This window comes from Panulirus ornatus, chromosome 17 (genome assembly GCF_036320965.1).
Source record: "Panulirus ornatus isolate Po-2019 chromosome 17, ASM3632096v1, whole genome shotgun sequence".
Taxonomy (NCBI): Eukaryota; Metazoa; Arthropoda; class Malacostraca; order Decapoda; family Palinuridae; genus Panulirus; species Panulirus ornatus.
In genome coordinates, this window is record NC_092240.1 from 49491614 (window position 1) to 49502494 (window position 10881).

The 10881-nt window shown below is 47.6% G+C and overlaps 2 protein-coding genes across 6 annotated transcripts in view; one reads left to right on the forward strand and one right to left on the reverse strand.

Annotated features, from left to right (window-relative positions):
• FipoQ (F-box/LRR-repeat protein FipoQ) overlaps window positions 1-10881 on the reverse strand; it is a 170431-nt gene that overhangs the window by 146461 nt on the left and 13089 nt on the right. The window lies entirely within an intron of this gene.
• LOC139754727 (zinc transporter ZIP13 homolog) overlaps window positions 1-10881 on the forward strand; it is a 168242-nt gene that overhangs the window by 123102 nt on the left and 34259 nt on the right. The gene's annotated exons all lie outside the window — the stretch shown is intronic.

The window sequence follows — 10881 nt, forward strand, 5'->3', positions numbered from 1 at the left end:
GCTCGCCCATCACCCCTACACCATCACCTCCCCTTCCTCCCTTCCCCTTCCCCTTCTTCCTCCCCTCCCCCTCCCCTCTGGCATGACACTCCGGTCAGGGAGAGGGGGGGAGGGGAAGAAAAGGGGGGGCCTCCCTCTTGGCCTCTGGTCGCCAGGTGGTGGGGGAGGGAAGGGGAGGGTTCGAGGGAAGGAAGGGTGGCCGCCAAGTGGAGGGGAGGGAGGGAGGGGAGAGGAGGAGGAGGAGTGTTGTATATATATGGTGTCGTAATGTAGGGGGGGGTAGGGGGAGGCCGTCATGACCAAGAGGTGGTGGCAGGCAGGCAGGCAGTCCCCCCCTCCCCTCCCCCCACCACCATTACCCTCCCCCTCCCTCCCCTCATTATCTCCCCCTCCCTCCCTCCCTCCCTTCCCTCCCTCCCTCCCTCCCTCCCTCCCTCCCTCCCCCTCCTATCCTCTCATTCCCTCCCCCCTCCCCTCCCCCTCCTATACTGTCATTCGTTACGTCCCCCCTCTCCTCCCTCCCTCCCTCTCCCCTCTCTTCCCTCCCCACCTCCCTCTTCCCCCCCCTCCCTCTTCCCCTCCTTACTGTCATTCGTCTAAAAATATTAGTGGGGGGGGGGCTGGGGGGGTCAGCCACGTAACCCCACCTCCACCTCCACCCCGTTTCCCCCAACCCCACACACACACACACACACACACACACACACACACACACACACACACATACACACACACACACACACACACACACACATACACACACACACACGCCAGGTCGTCAAAGAGCTGATTGAAACCCCCCCTCCCCCCCTCCCCCCCGGTCCTCTTCGTCCCCCTCAAGTAAGATGTACAGGAAGGGGGGGGAGGAGGAGGAGGGGGGGGAAGAGGGCTCCTCCTCCTCTTCCTCTTCCTCTTCCTTTTCCTCCTCCTCCTCCTCCTCCTCTTCCTCCTCTTCCTCTTCCTCTTCTTCCTTAATAATGCCATGTTATTAACACCACTCTCTCTCTCTCTCTCTCTCTCTCTCTCTCTCTCTCTCTCCTCTCCTCTCCACTCTTTCTCTCTCTCTCCCTCTCTCTTCTCCCTCTCTCTCTCTCTCTCTCATCTCTCTCTCTCTCTCTCTCCTCTCTCTCTCTCCTCTCTCTCTCTCTCTCTCCTCTCTCTCTCCTCCTCTCTCTTCTCTCTCTCATCTCTCTCTCTCTCTCCTCTCTCTCTCTCTCATCATCTCTCTCTCTCTCTCTCTCTCTGCTCTACTTAAACACCCCACGTGATGTAAGTAGGGTTGGCACACACATACACACACACACACACACACACACACACACACACACACACACACACACACACACACACATGGCCATAGAGAGTTTACGATGGGCAACTCATCACGTTTTTCGCCACTTCATTTTTTTTTCCCCATTTTCCTTTCCCCCCGTCTTACCCTTTTCACTCATTTGTTCTTTCTCTGTGGTGGTTTTTCGTTTGTCCATATGGTCCGCTTTTCCCTTCAGCTACCATCCCTTTTAGCCTTTGCCATCTCCCCAGTTACTACGTGTCTATATATATATATATATATATATATATATATATATATATATATATATATATATATATATATCCCTGGGGATGGGGGAGAAAGAATACTTGCCACGTATTCCCTGCGTGTCGTAGAAGGCAACTAAAAGGGGGAGGGAGCTGAGGGGGGCTGGAAGTCCTCCCCTCCTGTTTTTTTCATTTTCCAAACGAAGGAACAGAGAAGGTAGCCAAGTGAGGATGTTCCCTCTAAGGCTCATGTGCGAAGTATCGCTAGGAAAAGACAACAAAGGCCCCATTCGTTCACACTTAGTCTCTAGCTGTCATATAATAATGCGCCGAAACCACAGCTCCCTTTCCACATCCAGGCACCGAAACCACAGTTCCCTTTCCACATCCAGGCACCGAAACCACAGCTCCCTTTCCACATCCAGGCACCGAAACCACAGCTCCCTTTCCACATCGAGGCACCGAAACCACAGCTCCCATTCCACATCCAGGCCCCACAGAACTTTCCATAGTTTACCCCAGACGCGTCACATGCCCTGGTTTCAATCCATTGACAGCACACGTCGACCCTCTCCCCTTTCAGTGGAGTTTCTGGTCCCAACATTTAAATGTAATCCTTTTCTGTTTCAGCACAAAAATTCCCTTAATGGCCAATTCTATTATTGGCACCCCATTGTGTTCTCCATTATTGTACGTAAGACTTTCAGAATATATATATCATTCCTCACTGAAATACCTGTAGTTCTCACGATATTCAAGACTGGTAATGAATATTACCGTGATCTTCGCGAATATTCTTGCCCTGGCCGGATAATATTCTTGCCCTGGCCGGATAATGGCGGTCGGGGGTTTTCAGCAAATGGGACATTTAATAGCATTTGTATGAAGGGCTGGTTTGTGTCTCGTTAGGCGTAGATAGAAGAGGTTTACGCCCTCCTTACGTGAGGTGGTTGACTCGCTGACGTAACGAGATAAGACGAGTTTCTTTAAAGACAAAAGATAAGAAAGGAGAAAAAAAAAATATATCTATAAATGGCTGATCACCAGATGGCAACACCGAGTATCGGCTGGTGACCGGACGCCAGGCCAAACACGACCTTATTTTTACGAGAAACCCGCGACTCTTAACCTGTATTTACACCTCCCTGTCGTCAAGTTACTCCCTCTCTTCCCCGCGGGGATGGTACGGGGAAGAAAAGGAAATGGAAGACATTAAAAAATACGAGAGGGAATTATGAACTAATGGGGGAGACTCGGCGGTATCTGGCAACTGATCCAAGATGGCGTTGATCACAGCAATTGTTTACTTCGTGGTTGGGGTGGGAGAGAAAGCCTTTTTTTTGTTATTTCTTCTCTTCTCTTTAAGTTTCGGTAGCGAGAGGGATTGGTTTTGAAACCTCTAGGTTAAGGGAAGAGATTCAGGTAATTTCAAGTCGTTAGGATCAGTGCAAGGGGGGGAAATAGAGACTTCATTATGTGGCATAGGTGTATATGTGAAGTTAATGTCATTCAACTCGAAGAAATTGGAAGACCCGACCATGGTCTGGTTAGCTGCCATCACTTGACCAGAAGCTATATGTATGTAGGGAAGACCCGACCATGGTCTGGTTAGCTGCCATCACTCGACCAGAAGCTATATGTATGTAGGGAAGACCCGACCATGGTCTGGTTAGCTGCCATCACTTGACCAGAAGCTATATGTATGTAGGAAACCCGACCATGGTCTGTTAGCTGCCATCACTCGACAGAAGCTATATGTATGTAGGGAAGACCCGACCATGGTCTGGTTAGCTGACATCACTCGACCAGAAGCTATATGTATGTAGGGAAGACCCGACCATGGCCTGGTTAGCTGCCAGCACTCGACCAGAAGCTATATGTATGTAGGGAAGACCCGACCATGGTCTGGTTAGCTGCCATCACTCGACCAGAAGCTATATGTATGTAGGGGAAAACCCGACCATGGTCTGGTTAGCTGCCCTCACTCGACCAGAAGCTATATGTATGTAGGAAGACCCGACCATGGTCTGGTTAGCTTCCATCACTCGACCAGAAGCTATATGTATGTAGGGAAGACCCGACCATGGTCTGGTTAGCTGCCATCACTCGACCAGAAGCTATATGTATGTAGGGAAGACCCGACCATGGTCTGGTTAGCTGCCATCACTCGACCAGAAGCTATATGTATGTAGGGAAGACCCGACCATGGTCTGGTTAGCTGCCATCACTCGACCAGAAGCTATGTGTATGTAGGGAAGACCCGACCATGGTCTGGTTAGCTGACATCACTCGACCAGAAGCTATGTGTATGTAGGGAAGACCCGACCATCCATGTTCTGGTTAGCTGACATCACTCGACCAGAAGCTATATGTATGTAGGGAAGACCCGACCATGGTCTGGTTAGCTGACATCACTCGACCAGAAGCTATATGTATGTAGGGAAGACCCGACCATGGTCTGGTTAGCTGACATCACTCGACCAGAAGCTATGTGTATGTAGGGAAGACCCGACCATCCATGGTCTGGTTAGCTGACATCACTCGACCAGAAGCTATGTGTATGTAGGGAAGACCCGACCATGGTCTGGTTAGCTGCCATCACTCGACCAGAAGCTATATGTATGTAGGGAAGACCCGACCATCCATGGTCTGGTTAGCTGACATCACTCGACCAGAAGCTATATGTATGTAGGGAAGACCCGACCATGGTCTGGTTAGCTGACATCACTCGACCAGAAGCTATGTGTATGTAGGGAAGACCCGACCATGGTCTGGTTAGCTGCCATCACTCGACCAGAAGCTATATGTATGTAGGGAAGACCCGACCATGGTCTGGTTAGCTGCCAGCACTCGACCAGAAGCTATATGTATGTAGGGAAGATCCGACCATGGTCTGGTTAGCTGCCAGCACTCGACCAGAAGCTATATGTATGTAGGGAAGACCCGACCATCCATGGCCTGGTTAGCTGCCATCACTCGACCAGAAGCTATATGTATGTAGGGAAGACCCGACCATGGTCTGGTTAGCTGCCATCACTCGACCAGAAGCTATATGTATGTAGGGAAGACCCGACCATCCATGGCCTGGTTAGCTGCCAGCACTCGACCAGAAGCTATGTGTATGTAGGGAAGACCCGACCATGGTCTGGTTAGCTGCCATCACTCGACCAGAAGCTATATGTATGTAGGGAAGACCCGACCATGGTCTGGTTAGCTGCCATCACTCGACCAGAAGCTATATGTATGTAGGGAAGACCCGACCATGGTCTGGTTAGCTGCCATCACTCGACCAGAAGCTATATGTATGTAGGGAAGACCCGACCATGGTCTGGTTAGCTGCCATCACTCGACCAGAAGCTATATGTATGTAGGGAAGACCCGACCATGGTCTGGTTAGCTGCCATCACTCGACCAGAAGCTATGTGTATGTAGGGAAGACCCGACCGTGGCCTGGTTAGCTGCCATCACTCGACCAGAAGCTATATGTATGTAGGGAAGACCCGACCGTGGCCTGGTTAGCTGCCATCACTCGACCAGAAGCTACAGGAATGGTAGACCTAACGACCCAGCCATGCGAAGGAAACTACCATCTCTCGAATTGCTGGCGTTCACGACCCGTTTCATGAACCAGTAGTTAATAAACAAGTAAATAAATGAATAAATAGATAATTTAATCTTGTATTACGTAAATTTTTTAATAGATCATTGTGCTATACGTAGAGTTAATGATATGGGTGATTACGTGAGGGTAATGGGTGGGTATGGGACCCGACCAAGCGATTAAGAACAGCCCCATCACCTTCACCATCACCTTCATCATCACCATCACCATCACTTTCATTATCACCATCACCTTCATTATCACCATCACCTTCATTATCACCATCACCTTCATCACCTTCACCTTCATTATCACCATCACCTTCACCTTCATTATCACCATCACCCTCATCACCTTCACCTTCATTATCACCATCACCTTCACCATCACCTTCATTATCACCATCACCTTCACCTTCATTATCACCATCACCCTCATCACCTTCACCTTCATTATCACCATCACCTTCACCTTCATTATCACCATCACCTTCATCACCTTCACCTTCATTATCACCATCACCTTCACCATCTCCTTCATTATCACCATCACCTTCATCACCTCACCTTCATTATCACCATCACCTTCACCATCACCTTCATTATCACCATCACCTTCATCACCTTCACCATTATCACCATCACCTTCACCATCACCTTCATCACCATCACCTTCATTATCACCATCACCTTCATCACCTTCACCTTCATTATCACCTTCATTATCACCTTCACCTTCATTATCACCATCACCTTCATTATCACCATCACCTTCATCACCTTCACCTTCATTATCACCATCACCTTCATTATCACCATCACCTTCATCAACCTTCACCTCATTATCCACCATCACCTTCACACCTTCACTTCATATACACCATCACCTTCACCATCACCTTCATTATCACCATCACCTTCATCACCATCACCTTCATTATCACCATCACCTTCATCACCTTCACCTTCATTATCACTATCACCATCATTATCACCATCACCGTCATCACCTTCACCTTCATCATCACCATCACCTTCATTATCACTATCACCATCACCTTCACCTTCATCACCATCACCTTCATTATCACTATCACCATCATTATCACCATCATCATCATCATTATCATCATCATCACCTTCATCACCACCATCACCTTCATTATCACTATCACCATCATTATCACCATCATCATCATCATTATCATCATCACCTTCATCACCACCATCACCATCATCACCTTCACCATCACCTTCACCTTCATCACCATCACCATCATCACCATAATCACCATCACCATCATCACCATCACCTTCACCATCACCTTCATCATCACCATCACCACTCACCTTCATAATCACCATCACCATCACCACCACCATCATTATCACCATCACCATCATCACTTTCACCTTCATCACCATCACCTTCATCACCATCACCTTCGTGCATGACGAACGCCCTGTGTGTCATGCAGTCATGCCCTAGCCTAGCCCTCTGGTGGCGCCGTTGCCCACTTCTTGGTGGGGGGGTAAGGAGAAGAAGAGAGAGAGGGGGGGACTTAATTAAAGGGGTTGGGGGGTGTGGGATGGGTTGGATTTAACGGGGTTTCAACTGTTGAATGTAGCGTTGTGGTGTGGTGGCGGCGCAGTGGTCTCCTGCGCAGGCGCAGAGGAGGAACCCCAGGGTCGGTCGTCGCGCTGCGCAGGTGCGCGCGCACGCACGCACGTCCGTTAGGCCTGACGCTCTAGGGGGGGGGAGGGGGGGGGGGTGGCTGGCCAACGGACTCCTGGCTCGCGCCGAGTTCGTTCGCCCACCTGATGGCGGGGAGGTGGATCGGTTCGAGCCCTCAATTTATTTTTTTCCCCCGCCACCACCTTGCGGGGTTCGAACCCTTCCCTATGCGTCTCTTCCACCATATAAAGAGACATTGACCCTTGTGATTGGCTTGTGGACCACCGTGTGTATGGCTTGTTAGCGATGGTTTGACAGTTCGTCCGCTGATGGTTTGACGAAGTCTTCATTGGATCCTTAATTACCCGTACAGTAGTTACGTACACACAGGTTGTTAACAGAAACACTATAGACCAAACATGTTTACCCAATGGCGTCCTAGCTTCGTCTCTTCGTTGTATATCAACTGACTGTTGTTATATTTCTCTCTTGTGTCTCCCCTGATGATGATGTGATTATGACACGAAAGTGCACTTGGCAACTTATCGTGTTTCATTTTACCCCCTCGTGGACTCATAGGAATATCTTGATCACGCGCAAAATTGTGATCCTTTCCAATATATATATATATATATATAATATATATATATATATAATATATATTTTTTTTTTTTATACTTTGTCGCTGTCTCCCGCGTTTGCGAGGTAGCGCAAGGAAACAGACGAAAGAAATGGCCCAACCCCCCCCCCCCATACACATGTACATACACACGTCCAGACACGCAAATATACATACCTACACAGCTTTCCATGGTTTACCCCAACGCTTCACATGCCTTGCTTCAATCCACTGACAGCACGTCAACCCTGTATACCACATGACTCCAATTCACTCTATTTCTTGCCCTCCTTTCACCCTCCTGCATGTTCAGGCCCCGATCACACAAAATCTTTTTCACTCCATCTTTCCACCTCCAAATTTGGTCTCCCTCTTCTCCTCGTTCCCTCCACCTCCGACACATATATCCTCTTGGTCAATCTCTCCTCACTCATTCTCTCCAGGGTGCCCAAACCATTTCAAAACACCCTCTTCTGCTCTCTCGACCACGCTCTTTTTATTTCCACACATCTCTCTTACCCTTACGTTACTTACTCGATCAAACCACCTCACACCACACATTGTCCTCAAACATCTCATTTCCAGCACATCCATCCTCCTGCGCACATCTCTATCCATAGCCCACGCCTCGCAACCATACAGCATTGTTGGAACCACTATTCCTCAAACATACCCATTTTTGCTTTCCGAGATAATGTTCTCGACTTCCACACATTTTTCAAGGCTCCCAAAATTTTCGGCCCCCTCCCCCACCCTATGATCCACTTCCGCTTCCATGGTTCCATCCGCTGACAGATCCACTCCCAGATATCTAAAACACTTCACTTCCTCCAGTTTTTCTCCATTCAAACTCACCTCCCAATTGACTTGACCCTCACCCCTACTGTCCCTAATAACCTTGCTCTTATTCACATTTACTCTCAACTTTCTCTTCCACACACTTTACCAAACTCAGTCACCAGCTTCTGCAGTTTCTCACATGAATCAGCCACCAGCGCTGTATCATCAGCGAACAACAATTGACTCACTTCCCAAGCTCTCTCATCCCCAACAGACTTCATACTTACCCCTCTTTCCAGGACTCTTGCATTTACCATCCTTTACCAACCCCATCCATAAACAAATTAAACAACCATGGAGACATCACACACCCCTGCCGCAAACCTACATTCACTGAGAACCAATCACTTTCCTCTCTTCCTACACGTACACATGCCTTACATCCTTGATAAAAACTTTTCACTGCTTTCTAACAACTTGCCTCCCACACCATATATTCTTAATACCTTCCACAGAGCATCTCTATCAACTCTATCATATGCCTTCTCCAGATCCATAAATGTTACATACAAATCCATTTGCTTTTCTAAGTATTTCTCAAATACATTCTTCAAAGCAAACACCTGATCCACACATCCTCTACCACTTCTGAAACCGCACTGCTCTTCCCCAATCTGATGCTCTGTACATGCCTTCACCCTCCAATCAATACCCTCCCATATAATTTACCAGGAATACTCAACAAACTTATACCTCTGTAATTTGAGCACTCACTCTTATCCCCTTTGCCTTTGTACAATGCACTATGCACGCATTCCGCCAATCCTCAGGCACCTCACCATGAGTCATACATACATTAAATAACCTTACCAACCAGTCAACAATACAGTCACCCCCTTTCTTAATAAATTCCACTGCAATACCATCCAAACCTGCTGCCTTGCCGCTTTCAATCTTCCGCAAAGCTTTTACTACCTCCTCTCTGTTTACCAAATCATTTTCCCTAACCCTCTCACTTGCACACCACCCTCGACCAAACACCCTATATCTGCCACTCTGTCCATCAGACACATTCAACAAACCTTCAAAATACTCATTCCATCTCCTTCCACATCACCGCTACTTGTTATCACCTCCCATTTACGCCCTTCACTGAAGTTCCCATTTGCTCCCTTGTCTTACGCACCCTATTTACCTCCTTCCAGAACATCTTTTTATTCTCCCTAAAAAATAATATATATATATATAAAATATATATATCATATATATATATATAATATATTGAGAAACTTCCATTTGATCAAGACAATGGAAAGAAATAAGAAGAAAATAGATGGAATTCTTGGTTCCAATATTACGTCTTTTTGCGCCGTTTTCAAAGTGCGTTTAATGTGAACTTCGTTATAATAAGGTCTTCTCATCCACGCTGAAATTTGATATAAATTTTGGCGACTGTATATTGTCCAAAAATTTCGCGGACCTTATAATAGCTAATGGTGATAGACCTGTGTCTATTGATAGCGTTAAGTCTATTATAGTGTAGAATTTAAGAAAGAAATAATAGAAAGAAATTCTAAAAGATTCGATTTGTATCTTACCTTAATGGTTGCCAGTTCAGTAAATTGGGGATGTGTTTTGCCATATACATTGGGATGTGTTTTGTCATATACATTTCGTACAATCGCGACTGCTGTGTGTCTATTGTTGTAAGCGCCGGTTCGTACCACCGGGGTTAAAAATTGGAACATGGTAAGTTGCCAAGTGCACTTTCGTGTGTTGATCACATTATCATCAGGGAAGGGGGGGGGGGGGGGGGGGGGGGGGGCCCCCCCCAAGCTCCTGTTATATATATATATATTTTTTTTCTTTCATACTATTCGCCATTTCCCGCATTAGCGAGTAGCGTTAAGAACAGAGGACTGGGCCTTTGAGGGAATATCCTCACCTGGCCCTCTTCTCTGTTCCTTCTTTTGGAAAATTAAAAAAAAAAAAAAAAAAAACCGAGAGGGAGGATTTCCAGCCCCCGCTCCCTTCCCTTTTAGTCGCCTTCTACACACCGCAGGGAATACGTGGCAAGTATTCTTTCTCCCCTATCCCCTATATATATATATATATATAATATATATATATATAATATATATATAAATATATATATAAATATATATATATATACACACAACTCCCCCCTGATGATGATGATGATGATGTTATGTGATCATGACACGAAAGTGCACTTGGCAACTCACCGTGTTCCATTTTTAAACCCCCTTGTGTAAGAAAGGAATTCATATGATGACGCGCGCACGCTCCCCTTCGTGGTCCATTCCAACTAGTACATGGTATATTATACTATCATGCCCCCCCCCACCTTCACCCCCCTCCTCCCCCACTATCATGCCCCCCCACCTTCACTCCCCTCCTCCCCCACTATCATGCTCCCCCACCTTCACCCCCCCTCCTCCCCCACTATCATGCTCCCCCACCTTCACCCCCTCCTCCCCCACTATCATGCCCCCCACCTTCACCCCCTCCTCCCCCACTATCATGCCCCCCCCTACCTTCACCCCCTCCTCCCCCACTATCATGACCCCCACCTTCACCCCCTCCTCCCCCACTATGATGCCCTCCCCCACCTTCACCCCCTCCTCCCCCACTATCATGACCCCCA